This window comes from Malaya genurostris, chromosome 3 (assembly GCF_030247185.1).
Source record: "Malaya genurostris strain Urasoe2022 chromosome 3, Malgen_1.1, whole genome shotgun sequence".
In the NCBI taxonomy this organism is placed as follows: domain Eukaryota; kingdom Metazoa; phylum Arthropoda; class Insecta; order Diptera; family Culicidae; genus Malaya; species Malaya genurostris.
The window spans coordinates 31,875,996-31,889,829 of NC_080572.1; positions in this window are offsets into that span (position 1 = coordinate 31,875,996).

Here is a 13,834-nt window from a genome sequence, read left to right on the forward strand (position 1 = left end):
TGCCGGGTTACATGTTTACAAGGAACAAAAAGCCAGGAATGACAAACAAAACATCAGTAAGCGATAACCAGCGCCCGAAAACTTTATCCAAATTTTCTTACCAAATTGTGTTGCTTCGTGATGGATGACATTGTCTATGTTTGATGTTCGAAAGAAGAAATTATCGATACTAGCAATCCGGCAGGTGATTTGCAACTTTCACCTCATGTGCGATTCGTTCATCATTTCCGGAATAAGTTACGGTGCGTTTTACGCTGAAGAGTGCCATGGGAAGCGTCTCTTACAATCCATAAAGAAGCAAAAAGGATCAACCCTGTTTTGGCTCGACCTAGCATCCTGCCACTGTTATCGAAACGTCTTGGAATGGTACTGAGCCAATGGAGTCAATTTCGTTTCAAAAGAGCCCCCAAATTCACAAGAACTTCACCCAATAGTAAAATTCTAGGTAATTAAGAAGACGGAGCTTTGCAAATATCCCAAAGCTGGAGTTTTAAAAAGTTTTGATAAAAACAACAAAAATACCGGGAAAATCGGTTGTACATAATTTTATGGGCGGTAGATGGGATACGAAATTGAATAAAGCAAATTTTGCTAATCATTACTCGTTAGTCGATTCTCATTCCCTAAAAACTTCAAGAAACTTTGATAACAGGTATAATTGTGACACTTGCATTTTTTATTACTGCGCTTTGAAGGCCATTGACAGGTTCTTCCAAAGTCAAACTTTACAGACAAATCTGCATAAAATCTCATTAGTTCATTGAAAACAGGGATATCTTTCTTATCACTGCTCTTCTATCCAAAATGTGTCGTTCCATTCCTTCCTTTTGAAATTTACGAAACTCAGACTACGCCACTACACCTTTCCGATACAGAGTAAAACTTTCGCTAGCGTTTCCCGAAAAACGAACCACAAACAACTTTACTTCAAAGTCGGTTAACCACGATCAGGTGAAGTAAATTCTCGTCCTCTGGTCAAGCCTGCTCCGGTGGGACCCTGCTACCAACAACATTTTACTTTATGTTTCTGTAACTTTTCCCTTTTCATCGTTTCTTTTTGTGTCTAATTGTGTGACCCGAATGGATGAACATTGATTGAGAATGATGATAGATAGAAAGATGTCCAGAAGGACATCTCTCCAATGAACCGAAGTAAAGTTTTTGTTCGGCGAATGTGATTTCTCGCATTTTTTTCTCCTTCTTATGAATTTTTAGTGGTCTTTTAAAACCTTGAAACGATAATACACCCAAACAAGTTTAAATTCAATCGACCTACGTTCGTTAGTTTCGATTTCCGATTGAGCAACAGCTTGTAGCAGCTTTACAATCGGAATCATCCAGCTTTGAACTTTCGATCCATTATCCTAGGTTTCCTGTTCTTTTTATCTACTTCCAGCAGTATAACGGTCGGTCACTGGACATTGTCTGACATAAGAATTCGTTCTTCGCACAGCTGGAGGTATCCTAGCGGAAAAAAGCATCTAGTTTGATTTCCTTGCCCAACTGAAGGGAACTCGTTTCTGGTTTCTTATGCTATCCGACTGTTCAGCACTGCGGGTCTTGTCGATGACAAATCGAAATGAATTCAACACAATGCAGCACAACGGCAAAAGGGCCATCGAGTCGGCTGACGTGTATTTGCAAGTGGAGATAACGGGTGGAGGAACAATAATAACAAACTACAAATTGACAATGCAGTTTGCTATCGTTTCGAATAATGCAGTTGAACACTGCGGGAAAGCATAACAACGAGTGTGCCTTACTATATCAGCAAGCAGCAAATATGCTGTAGATGTAGTTGAGAGAAGAAATGTGTAAATAAAATTGTTATCTTTTGTTCTTTGTAAAATCTCGAAATGGATATCTACGTTATGGAATGCTGAAAGCTTAAGTTCTACTTCTACAAAACAAACACGCCTGGATAAATAATCTTTCTTCTCTGTTTAATTACGGTCGGAAGTCTAATGGATTCTGCAAGCAGGATTGGATTAATAATTTTAATCACTAAGATTGGATTCCGCTATTCGGTTATTTTTTGACGAAAACTTACGGGAATCATTAGAAATAACCGACATTTCGGTACATGAATTTTATAAAAAATATGCAAATTTTTACCGAACGATCAGTTATATATAAGTTTTTATAACATAATTTTGTTAATAAATATACAATTCACACGGTAATTCTAAATAGTCGCAATTTACCGCAAGTTTTTTTCCATTAATATGTTTATTTCATAGGCAATATACATAAGTTTTTCTTCGCCGTGGCATCCACAATGCATAGTACTTTAAACCTAATACATTTCGAATATCATATTAGTATTTTGGTATTCATTAGTTAATCTAAACACTGTTTTTATCAAGAGAGTTGCTATTATAAATTACATTGAATAAAATACATTCATTTTGTACATGAGCTTATAACTATTTCAAGTTTGTTTGTATCAGTTCATCACTTTTATTTAATATGAAATAGCTGGCTATTGGTTGAACTCATGGAAGAGAAAACAGTCTAACATAAAATAAAATTTAAATTGGAACTCCAATGGACTTCATGAAATCATAAAGAAGTTTCATGAAAAGAAGGTCACGACAAGCAAGAATGTCGCGAACTGGGACATTGGATAGTCTACCTTGGGTACGCAAGGAATTTATTAGTTGAGATCTGACATCACGATATTCCACGCATGTTCAAACGACATGATCAATATCGCGATAACCTTTGCCACAAGCCCAATGATTAGTCTCGGAAAGTCCAATTCGAAGAAGCTGTGCATCTAACGTGTAGCGATTGGACATGAGTCTGGACATCACACGAATGAAGTCCCTACTTACATCCAGTCCACCGACCCAGATCATCTTTATCCCAATAAGCTTGCCAGCTGCCAAGTGTTCTTTGGCGGGACGCGCTGTAGAATTCGTTGAAAGCAATCGGTCTCTCATAAATTTCACCCTCAATAGCATCACGTTTGGCAAAACTATCGGCTCTTTCATTGCCTGGAATGGAGCAATGAGCCGGGACACAAACTATTGTGATTTGATAATTATTATTCAACATGACGTTGGCACTGTTTTATTTTGCCCAAGAAAACCGGTTCATTTTTGCCAGCAGCGTTTGAGCGAATGGTTTCAATTGCACTCAGACTATCTGTGAAGAGACAAAAATGGTTTGGAGATAATGTCACGATTACACTCAAACTATAATGAACTGCTGCTAACTCTGCTATATAAATAGATGCAGGTTCTTGAAGCCTAAATGAAACCTAAACATTATTGTTGAATATACCAAACCCAGTAACCTCTTCAAATCGTCATCCGCCCGTGTAAAATATTTTCTCAGGGTCAATATGCCTGAACTTACTTGTAAATATTTGTGGGATTTCCATCGAGCCTGGGTGTTCCGGGATTCCACGCACTTCGCGCTGCATGGATGTGTCGAAAATTAGAGTTGAGTCAGGGACATTTAGGAGGGTGTCACGAATAGGACTATATTTTGAAGGGTTTTTGTAATAGATATTTTTTTTATTCAAACCTATTTGCGTACAAGCTTTACGTGGCCGATTGAGCCGATTTTTTAAATACATTTTTTTTTAGTTGGATCTCGTTTTCACCCTTTTTCTAGGGGGAAAGGAGCTTCCATTTCCCTCCTGCAAGGATTGCGGGGCACTTCGTTCGTAGTTCGTCTCGTCATCCATTGCCGCATCGATAGTATAGTTGTCGATTCCGTTTTCTTTTCGTTGCTAGTTGCTGTAGATGCACCTTGTTGTATATTGGTTGCAATTGCTGGTTGGTTGGAGGGTAAGTTGTTAACTGCAGCCGGTGTATTTTGTTCTATAGAGGATACTGATGGTTTCGTTGAAGGGGATGCTTCGTTGTTGTTGGTGGCTGTCACAGGAGTACTGGGGTTGTTTGGGGTTTGTGTGAAGGATGCACCGTTGTGCTTTGGTGTAGTTGTCTCCTTGTCCAGTTTATCACATGGCTTACCGTAGTGACCAGCTTTTTGGCAATATTGACATGTGGCCATCTGATTGTCATAGGTAACATAGTTTTGCGAATATAAGAATCGGTGACGCTTGAGTGAAGATCATGCACACTCACTTCTATAGCACTATCATCCATATATACTGGAATGTTGTACTTAATGTTCTCGTGCTCCACATAGTGCACATTGTTATTGTCTTTGGCGAATTGAATTGCATCCAACTCTTTATGAAACTGGATGTAAACAACATTATTCGTCTTATTGCATTGAAGTAAATGCACACGTTTAATGTCAAGATGCATTTGCTCCTTAAGCAAACCTTCAAGTTCTCGTATCGAAGGTCGAATTTTGCACTGCCTGAAGTCAACAACAATTGTATTCTTTCGTGTCGGCGGTAGCTTTTGTTCGTTTGGTTCACTCATTTCGAGGTCTATTGTTCACTACACAATACTGTACTTGGTTTCTTCTGTCCCGAACGTAAGCGGTGTTGTTTTATCGACTGACTTGGATGAGATGTAAAACCGAACTGATCTTGAAGGGTTGATTTCCTGTGACATATGGTTAAAATATACTATCATGAATCTTGTTTGAGATTGAAGCTCAACTTGTCTTTCGAAGTTATTAATAACCAGGGGATTCAGTACCTCACATCTTATTAAGAGTCGAGATGAAAGCTCCCAAAAATGATCCTTCAATGGAAGAGCTCGCGCCAGAACTTCAAGACTCATTGTATGTGTCGAATGCATGCAGCCACTGAAAGTATCGTTGTTTGATACAATTTCATTAGATCTTCCGGATGAGCACCCCACCAAGATCCTGTTATTGTTCGAAGAAAATTTATTCTTTGTTGGCATTTTGTTTTAAGATACCTAATGTGTCCTCCCGAGGTGCATTTGGAATCAAACCAACCCCCCCCCCCCCTCCCCAAGGTATTTGAAAGTCAAAACCTGTTGGATCATTCTTCCCATCATGTGAAGCTGAAGCTGCGCGGGATCATGCTTTTTTTAAAAGACGACCAGCTCTGTTTTCTCCGCAGAGAATTCGATACCCTGATGAACAGCCCAAACTGACAAGTTAGGGTAACAGAGGTATTTTGGCCCACTTTAGGATTGATTTTATTTTGGCCCACTTTGTAAAAATATCCACCAAATGTTGTAATATCTTTGAAAAACCCTTCCGCAACAGTTATTTTAATGTGATTAGCTTCAAAATAGATGTAATATGGGTTATCTAACATCGAATAAATCCGAAAAGTTTGTTATGTGGGCCAAAATATATGAAATGACCAAAATACCTCTGTTACCCTATCTAAGGTAACTTGCAATGGTTTTTGCAGATCAATAGCTTTGGGTTCAGTAACTGAAACCACGCCATCATCTGCCAATTGCCTTAGTGTACATGGGGTTACTAGACAGCTATCAATGTCATTCACGTAAAAGTTATAGAGGAGCGGACTGAGGCGTGAGCCTTGCGGGAGACTCATGTAGCTAATTCTGATTGTTACCTAATCGCCATGGGAAAAATACATGCATTTCTCTGACAAAAGGTTGTGCAAATAATCATTTATAATCGTTTGAAGTCGATGTTGATGGAGCTTGTCTGAAAGAACATCAATGGAAACTGAATCAAATGCTCCTTTAATGTCTAAAAATACAGATGTCAGACGAAAGTAATGCAAGGCAATCATTCGTCCCTTTATTTCTAAGGAAGCCAAACTGAGTATCTGACAACAAACCGTTCGCCTTGACCCAAGTGTCGAGATGTCGAAGAATATATTTTTTCGAACAATTTTCTGATGCAGGGCAACCTTGCAATGGGTCTATATGAGTTGTGATTGGAAGCTGGTTTTCTTCGGCTTTTGAATGGCGATAACTTTCACTTGTCTGCAGTCAGGTGGGACAATATTTTGCTCAAGAAACTTGTTGAATAATTCCAACAAACGTCTTTTTGCAAGGTCGGGCAGATTCTTCACCAAGTTGAATTTAATTCTGTCCAACCTAGGAGCGTTATTGTTACAAGACATGAGTGCTATGGAAAATTCCATAATTGAAAATGGGCTATCAATGAAACCATTATTTGGAGAAGACTCCCTAATCATGCTATGCGTTGGAACAGAATCTGGACAAACTTTCCTCGCAAAGTCAAATATCCATCGGTTCGAGTATTCCTCATTCTCAGTTCCTACGTTACGATTCCTCATTCGTCTGGCCGTATTCCAAAGAGTGCTCATTGAGGTTTCTCTTGACAAACCTTCGACAAAATGTCTCCAATGGCTAAATTTCTTGGCACAAAGTATGCTCTTGTACTTGGTTTCAAAAATCTAGAATTTTTGAAAATTCTGAGGATTTCCTCCTCCTCGTTTTAAAAACGTCTTGAAAGCGTTTTGTTTCGCGTGTTTAACATCTGAGCACTCTTTGTTCCACCAAGGGTTTAGAGGCCTTCTGTTAGACGATGAACCAAGAAATCGTTTAGTTTGTGCTTGTTCTGGGGCCTCTAGAATCGAACAAACAAGAAAGTCATATTCTTCACAATGGGGGGAGCTCTTCCATTGAGTTCAAAGTACTTGAGATACTACTTTTGTATTTTATCCAGTCAACATTTTTTGTCAAATAATATGGAATATTAACTGAAATAGCAATGCCTTTATTACTGCTAATTAAGATGATGATAGGTAAATGATCGCTACCGTGTAAATCAGGAAATACTTTTCAGGTGCAATCTAGTCGAATTGAAGTCGAGCAAAGAGAAAAACCCAATGCACTTGGACGTTCAGGAGGTCTTGGGACCCGTGTCATGCTACCCATATTTAATACCGTCATGCTAAAATTGTCGCAAATATTATATATTAAAGATGTAAACGGAACTCCACAATTGAAATCTCCTAAAATCAAACGTGGAGCATAAAGGGCTTCGACAATTTCATTAAGCTATCGCTGTCCAACTTGAGCTCTTGGAGAAATATATACCGAAGCAATGGAAATGTCCTTTCCTTTAAAGTTTATTTGACAAGCAACAACTTGGCTGTGAAACGGAGTCCACTGGATTATTGTCTTTTCTTGTGCTAGTATCTGGATTGGTTTCTGAATTTGACAAACCAGGAGGCACAGTTTTAGGTTTTAAATTTGGCTTTTTAGATTTAACACGGGGATCTTTTTTGGTATTTTGTGGTTTGGTAATCTCCTCTTAACAGATCCAAAGAAGTGACAAACGAGGTATCTTCACTATTTTCGTCAGAGTCAGATTCCTCTGGCTCCGCAAGATTTGAAAAACCGTTTCCGGTTTCCAAAGGTGGGACATCAATGATCGTTTTAAATATTTGCTTTTAAAAAAAGCTTCATTTTGTCTTTACGCAACTTAAATTCAGCGCATACTGAAAGATCATCATGAGGACTCTCCCCACAATAAACACATTTTTCAATATCTTTATCGCAAAGATTATCCTTATGAGGCCCTTGACATTTTATACATCTAGATTTATTACTACAATAAGTAGCTGTATGTCCGAATTTTCTACAGTTCGTGCAATTCATTACATGCGGTACGAAATCAATACAGACATGGCTAGGCAACGCAGATCCGGTAAATGTTACTCGAAACGAATCTAAGGGACGATAAGACTTAATACCATCGACAATAGATGCTGAGAATATTCCCTGCACTCGAGTACCTTAACTCCTTCAAGCAAGGAGTTTTTAAAATGACAACCTTCATTTTTAAGTAAATCATCGACTGTCAGACTTGCTTCAGTCACAACACCGTCAATTTCCACCTCCTTCGATGGAATGTAAACTTTATATTCAACAGCAAATAATTTACAGGTTACAATATCGTTTGCCTGTTTCAAGCCGTTACCAACAACTCGAATTTTATCTCTATTAACTTTAGAGATTTCTTCAACTTTTGAAAAATGTGATGCCAATTCCTTTGTAATTTGCATAAGATTTAATACCATTTCTTTGCGTCGAAAGAAGACTATCCATGGAAGTCTTTTGGTATCGTCTTCTGCTATCTCAGTTGCTCTGCCGTCGTTGTGTTCACCACTGAACTTGGTGTGCTGCCTGTACCTGACCCCAGGTACAGTGCTATTGCTCTTGGTGGCGAACAAATGTGATGCTTGCAGTGTAGCACCTCGCGATATATGTCGTCTCTTTCGATCCTACGCAGCGTACAAATTCTGGTACCTGGTAGATCAGCACTGGGTTGCTTTAGCACCTCTGTGCCTTTGCACCCTTTCGTCTTCGCACCTTTATGCGATGGCACCTCTGTGACTCGTCACTTCTATGCGCTCGCACCTCTGTGTCTCTTCACTTCTGTGCGCATGAACGGGATGGCCTTCGTTGCTAGCTTTCCAGTCGGAAAACGCCCCGAATATTGCCTTCGTTATTAGCACCAGCAGTTTTAGCTACCTGCAGCCGATAACTCACGAGCAGTATAATCGAAACATGAATGATTTACGGCAAATGTCTTAATTTACCAAACGACAAACACTCGATGGGTTCGTCGAATGGGTTGCGGTGCAGGTGCATATGTTTTTAAAACATCGGTTATTTGTTTATTTATAAGAAGACAAAATTGCATATCACTATCTTCACTTCCTGCCAACACATACCGTTCTGGTGGACTCGATGGATTGTGCAGTATTCTGAAAAACGCTCATAGTTCCGGTCAACCGGGACACGAAGTATCATTTTTTTTTATCGGCAGCAACTGATAAACATATCTCTCTTTTCCGTGAATCTATATTGACAATGAAACTAATTTTTTCATTCGTTTCTGTGAAAAATATTCAAATCCGAAAAACACAATTGTTGTGTTGAAAATCCAATCAAAAAATTGTTGTGTTGAAAGTCCAAATCAAAAACTTAAACAAAAAAAAAACAAAAACAACAAAATTATCGAACCTTCCTGTTTACCCTGTAGTTCCGGAACCGAGAGAAAGTATCCACAACAAATTTAGGAATACCGTATGAAACTGTGAGACTTTTCCTTTGAACCTATAAGTTTGCGAAAATCGATTTGGCCATCTTGAAGAAAAGTGAGTGAGACCCTTTTTGGATCACTTTTTCTAATACTTCCGAAACCGGATTCAGATGACCGAAGCCGAAGTTGGTCCGTTGGCCAGCAACGAATATGATCTACAAATTGGAACAGTTTTAAACCTAGTTATACCTAGACTTACTATCTTATGTTTTTTTTCGAAAAGAAAAGAAGCGAACCTGCGTTTCGTGCGACTTATCATAAAATAGCTAAAATTTGTATCAACCGCAGCACCGTCTTATTCCAATATCACACACCAGTAGCAGACATTCGTAACCGTTTCGTTTTCTTTATAGCTTGTACAAAATAGAATAAAGCACGCATCGTTCGTGTTGTTTTCTTCTTCCACGTATCACGTTCTGGTGTTGTACATATTGTTATTTTATATGGCGGTTTGAAAACTTTGACACTCATCGCCCTGTAAATGCGGAACCTGAAGTCGGATCAGGATTAAATTTCACAGTAGCTTTTGAGACAATATGAGCTTTAATTTAAACTAATATTTGTGAAAATTGGTTCAAGCGTCGCTGAAAAATCGAAGTGAGTTCTAATTTTGGAGTTATTCTTCACTACTTTCGGTGCTTCCGGAACATGAAAAGGGAAGCCAGTAGGGCCGAGTTATGTTTATATGCTCACAAACTAACAAGTGCTGCAAACTAGAATAATTTATCAGGCAGTTGTATGGAATTTGACCAAAAACATTTTGAAAAAATACTCATGAAATTGGTAATTTTCTACTTAACACCGTTTAGGCTCCGGAGCCAAGAGTTGGATCTGAATAAAATATTCAATAAATTTTTAGAAAACTATTGGACCTTTTCTTTAAATATAATTTTGTGGAAATCGACTTAGCCAGCTCTAAAAAAATAGAGCATATATTATAATTTATACGCAGTGGTCGTCCAAATGAGGCGGTAACACCAGAAAACATAAAAAATCCACAAAATCGTTTTGAATGATCAAAAAGTGAAGTTTCGTGAGTTAGCTGACATCGTAAAGATATCAAAAGAACGTGATGGCTATATATTGCATGAGCATTTGACTATGAGAAAGCTCTGCTCAAAGTGGGTGCCGCGTTTGCACATTGTTGACCAAAAACAAGTCAACCAATACAATGACAAAACTATATGAATTAAACTTCGAATCGCTCCCACATTCACTGTATTCGCCAGATGTGGCTCCCAGCGACTACTAGCTGTTCGCAGACCTGAAAATATGTTAAGAAATTTCGCACGAATGAAGAGGTTATCACTGAAACTGAGGCCTATTTTGAGGCAAAAGAGAAATCGTTTCACAAAAGTGATATTGAAAAATTAGAGCGGCGCTGGAATGATTGTGTTGCTCTTGGTGGAGATTTCGTTGATGAATGAAGTCAGGCCAGGGAAATTTCAGTGTTAATTGTATCTTATACTGGCATATGCATACGACCTCTTTTCGAAGTTTTCCATAAAACTCCGAAATCTACTAATTTGACGAAATTCAATAAACCGATATCAATTAATCAATTTTGTGTACGAAAATAATACCCTGACCCTGCAATAATTCATTCGCGGTCAACAGTACACCTGTACACCAAGGGAATGTAATATTCCTAATATGACGAATAGTTTTATCACCCACATTATTTCGGTTGGGTCAAACGGCGCGGATCAGTAATTCTATTATTTTAAATTATTTCTACCTCTTTCGTTCGCTATTGATGAATGGCACTCAACCTGGTATGATTATTGGTTTGGAATGTTTGAATTCCGGTCCAATAATACACATATTTGTTTTAATGGTATGAATTATGATTTTTGGCAAATGTTTACTAAGACCAAATTGTATCGTGGTTTGAAACTAAGCTCAAAATTGACCATTAATGTAAAAATTATAGATGGGATGGGCTATATGGACGAAAATGTTGAATATGTATTTCAATTACCAGTACTGATATCAGTTTAATATGATATTTTATTTCAGATGGATCATTCAAATGGTGCTCAAACCTACAACCCAGTATTTTGGTAATGTCTAGAATAATACAATCCCACCAAGTCATTAGGCCGTGCATATATTGCTAATCAGCATTTACTGGAATCACTTCCTCCAGGAAGTTCTTCTACAACTGATCCGATGGTTTCGATTTCTGTAGAGGTCAACGGGATAACACAATTAAACAACGGTCAGGGCAACTATTTTGTTCTGATATACGAACGATTTAAGTACCCCGGATAATATAACAGTTTAGTTTCACAATTTAACCTATTAAATAGTTGAGACAGCGATCCATTAATGGTCGGTCGAGTCGGCATTTCATGTACGAATATATATTGATGTCATTCATGCTTTTTCATCGTGACGTTTGACAACGAGCTGTTTCGGAGGAGATGAATATTCGAATTTGGATGAATTGTATGAAAATTTTATTATTAACATTTTTTATTCAAGCGGTAAAGAAAAATAGTCTAATGAAGGACGTGAACCTAAAGCAAACATCGTTATACAGCATCCATGTCATCAACAAGAACGTGTATTATCACCATTATCGTCACCATCTCCGTTTTCATAATAACTGTGATTCCTAAGTTGAGTTTCGACTTGCACGCTGGATGTGGAGCCCGTCTTGTCTAGGCTCTACACTAGGCAGCAGGCTTCGTGACACATCATTTTTTCTACTCACCCGTTTCCTTTTCGAATTCTACTATCTGACTTAGGTTCCGACCATGGTCTCGTTTAGTGCTGTGAGACATGGGACAAAATGATAATAGCAATATGATGGGAAAAGCGTAATGGTAAAGATTTTCGCAAGTCAAATTTTATTTCATTGGGTGCTCTGGCAGTTATGTGTTTTCGGAATTTGCCAAAGAATAGACCGGCACGTATTCTAGCACTGCCTGCCAAATTGTACTATATTTATTCTAAAGCGCCGGTAGAATAGTTCATGGTTTTCAATGGAGAACAATTTTAAGGAAAAATTTACGGATTGTTTACTGCCGAATAACAATTGACTGTTTAACAATAGGTTAGCAATATAGTAAAAAAAACAAGGTGTGAGTCTGAATCACTTGTTGATAAAAAGGGTAATCATGTATTTTGTAATTATAACTAGCAAAAATTCCAGAAAATATACCAGAACTTTTGTCTATGGGTTCGATTGAACTTTATACTGATTTTCAATTGATCAAAGCTTGAATAAAGTATTTAACATATAGCATTACACTGATTATGTATTTACAGATAAGTGAGAATACATTACAATACTTCGGCAATCAATTCAATTTTTCTTACTAATTGCATGACAATGGAATGCAAAATTTTAATTGTAATTTTATGTATTCTACACACACAACATAAAATACAAACAAAATAAGCCTAATAGCAAATACATCTGTGCTAAAAATTGTTTTCGCGTCTTTTTGAGGCTTCACTAAGCTTAGCCCGAATATTTGTCTCTGATGTGTTGGAGGAGTTCATGTCTCCGGACAAAGCACACCACATCATGGCCGTTTTCCGTAAGGGGCTGTCCATAAAAGACGTCACGCCGCCAGGGGGAGGGGGGTGTTTCATAAAACGTGACCTTTTGTGACAGGGGGAAGGGGGGGAGGTTTTTGGAATGTGACGTCCACTATTTTCAATGAGCGCATTTTTAAATACCTAATTATATTACTGCTTTCCCTTATTTCCTGAAAAAATCTCCACAATAAACGTTTACATTCTATAGGAAAACGTGTAAAATCTTCTTCTTGTAAATTCGGAAATGAATGATGCAGGAAATCATTTCTGTTGTGATCAGCAAAAGTGCACGGAGGAGCGAGCGAAATTAATAAATTTTGCCTAATATGAGTAAAAAAGAAAAAGATGTTTAACTTAAGTTATGCACTGACATATTTTTCAGTAATTTCCAGCATTGATAATAGTATATTATATTAGTTTATCGAATCATCCAATGATTGAACTTACATAAATCAACTGATCTTGAAATGATTCTTCGGCAGTGATTTCGTTTTTATGAGGTTTTGAACTTTATTTTCTCAGCCCTGTATGCTACACTAAGGAAATATTATTCCTTAGCTTAAGAAATTATATATCTATGTACCCCATAGAAGGATTGAAACAGATGATTTAAATGTTTCATCAACTCCAATCAAATACTTTTGTTAAATTATATAATTAACATTAATAAAATAATTCCGATGATTTTGAAGTTTTAGGGATATTTATTAATCTAATGAGAGCATGTAATAAATCGATTTTTCCCTCATATTTGTATGGTTTGTCATACATATTGAGAATGTATTGAGATGAATTTTATTTATTTTGAATTCGTGACATGTGACATAGGGGGGGTGTGGGGTCTTTGCATCTGTGACAATTTGTGACAAAGGGGGGATGGGGAGTCAAAAATCGTCAAAAAAGTGTTACGTCTTTTATGGACAGCCCCTAATGACAGGATGCCCAGCCAGCCAATACAGAACGGTACAATCGAGTTCCAACTTCATAAGAACCTTCATGTACAGTTCCCGTGATCGTACTTTCACCGACTTGTTCCGCTTATCATCACGCTTTGGAATCACCACACGGAACCACCCGCGATCCCATTTCAACCAGAATATTAGTTGATTTTCAGAATTCGATTGGTCAAAATTTGGTACAACTAATCGATTGTTGTTTTAACTACACTGTCATTTTTGTTTTTTGATTAGCAGAAACGATGGTTGAAACAACCAATTTAACTGTTTGAAAAAAAAAATGCTGTCAATTAGTGAGGACACATACCTTTCAATTTCAACAAATATTTTAGTTGAAATAACTGGTGTTGTTATTGAAACAA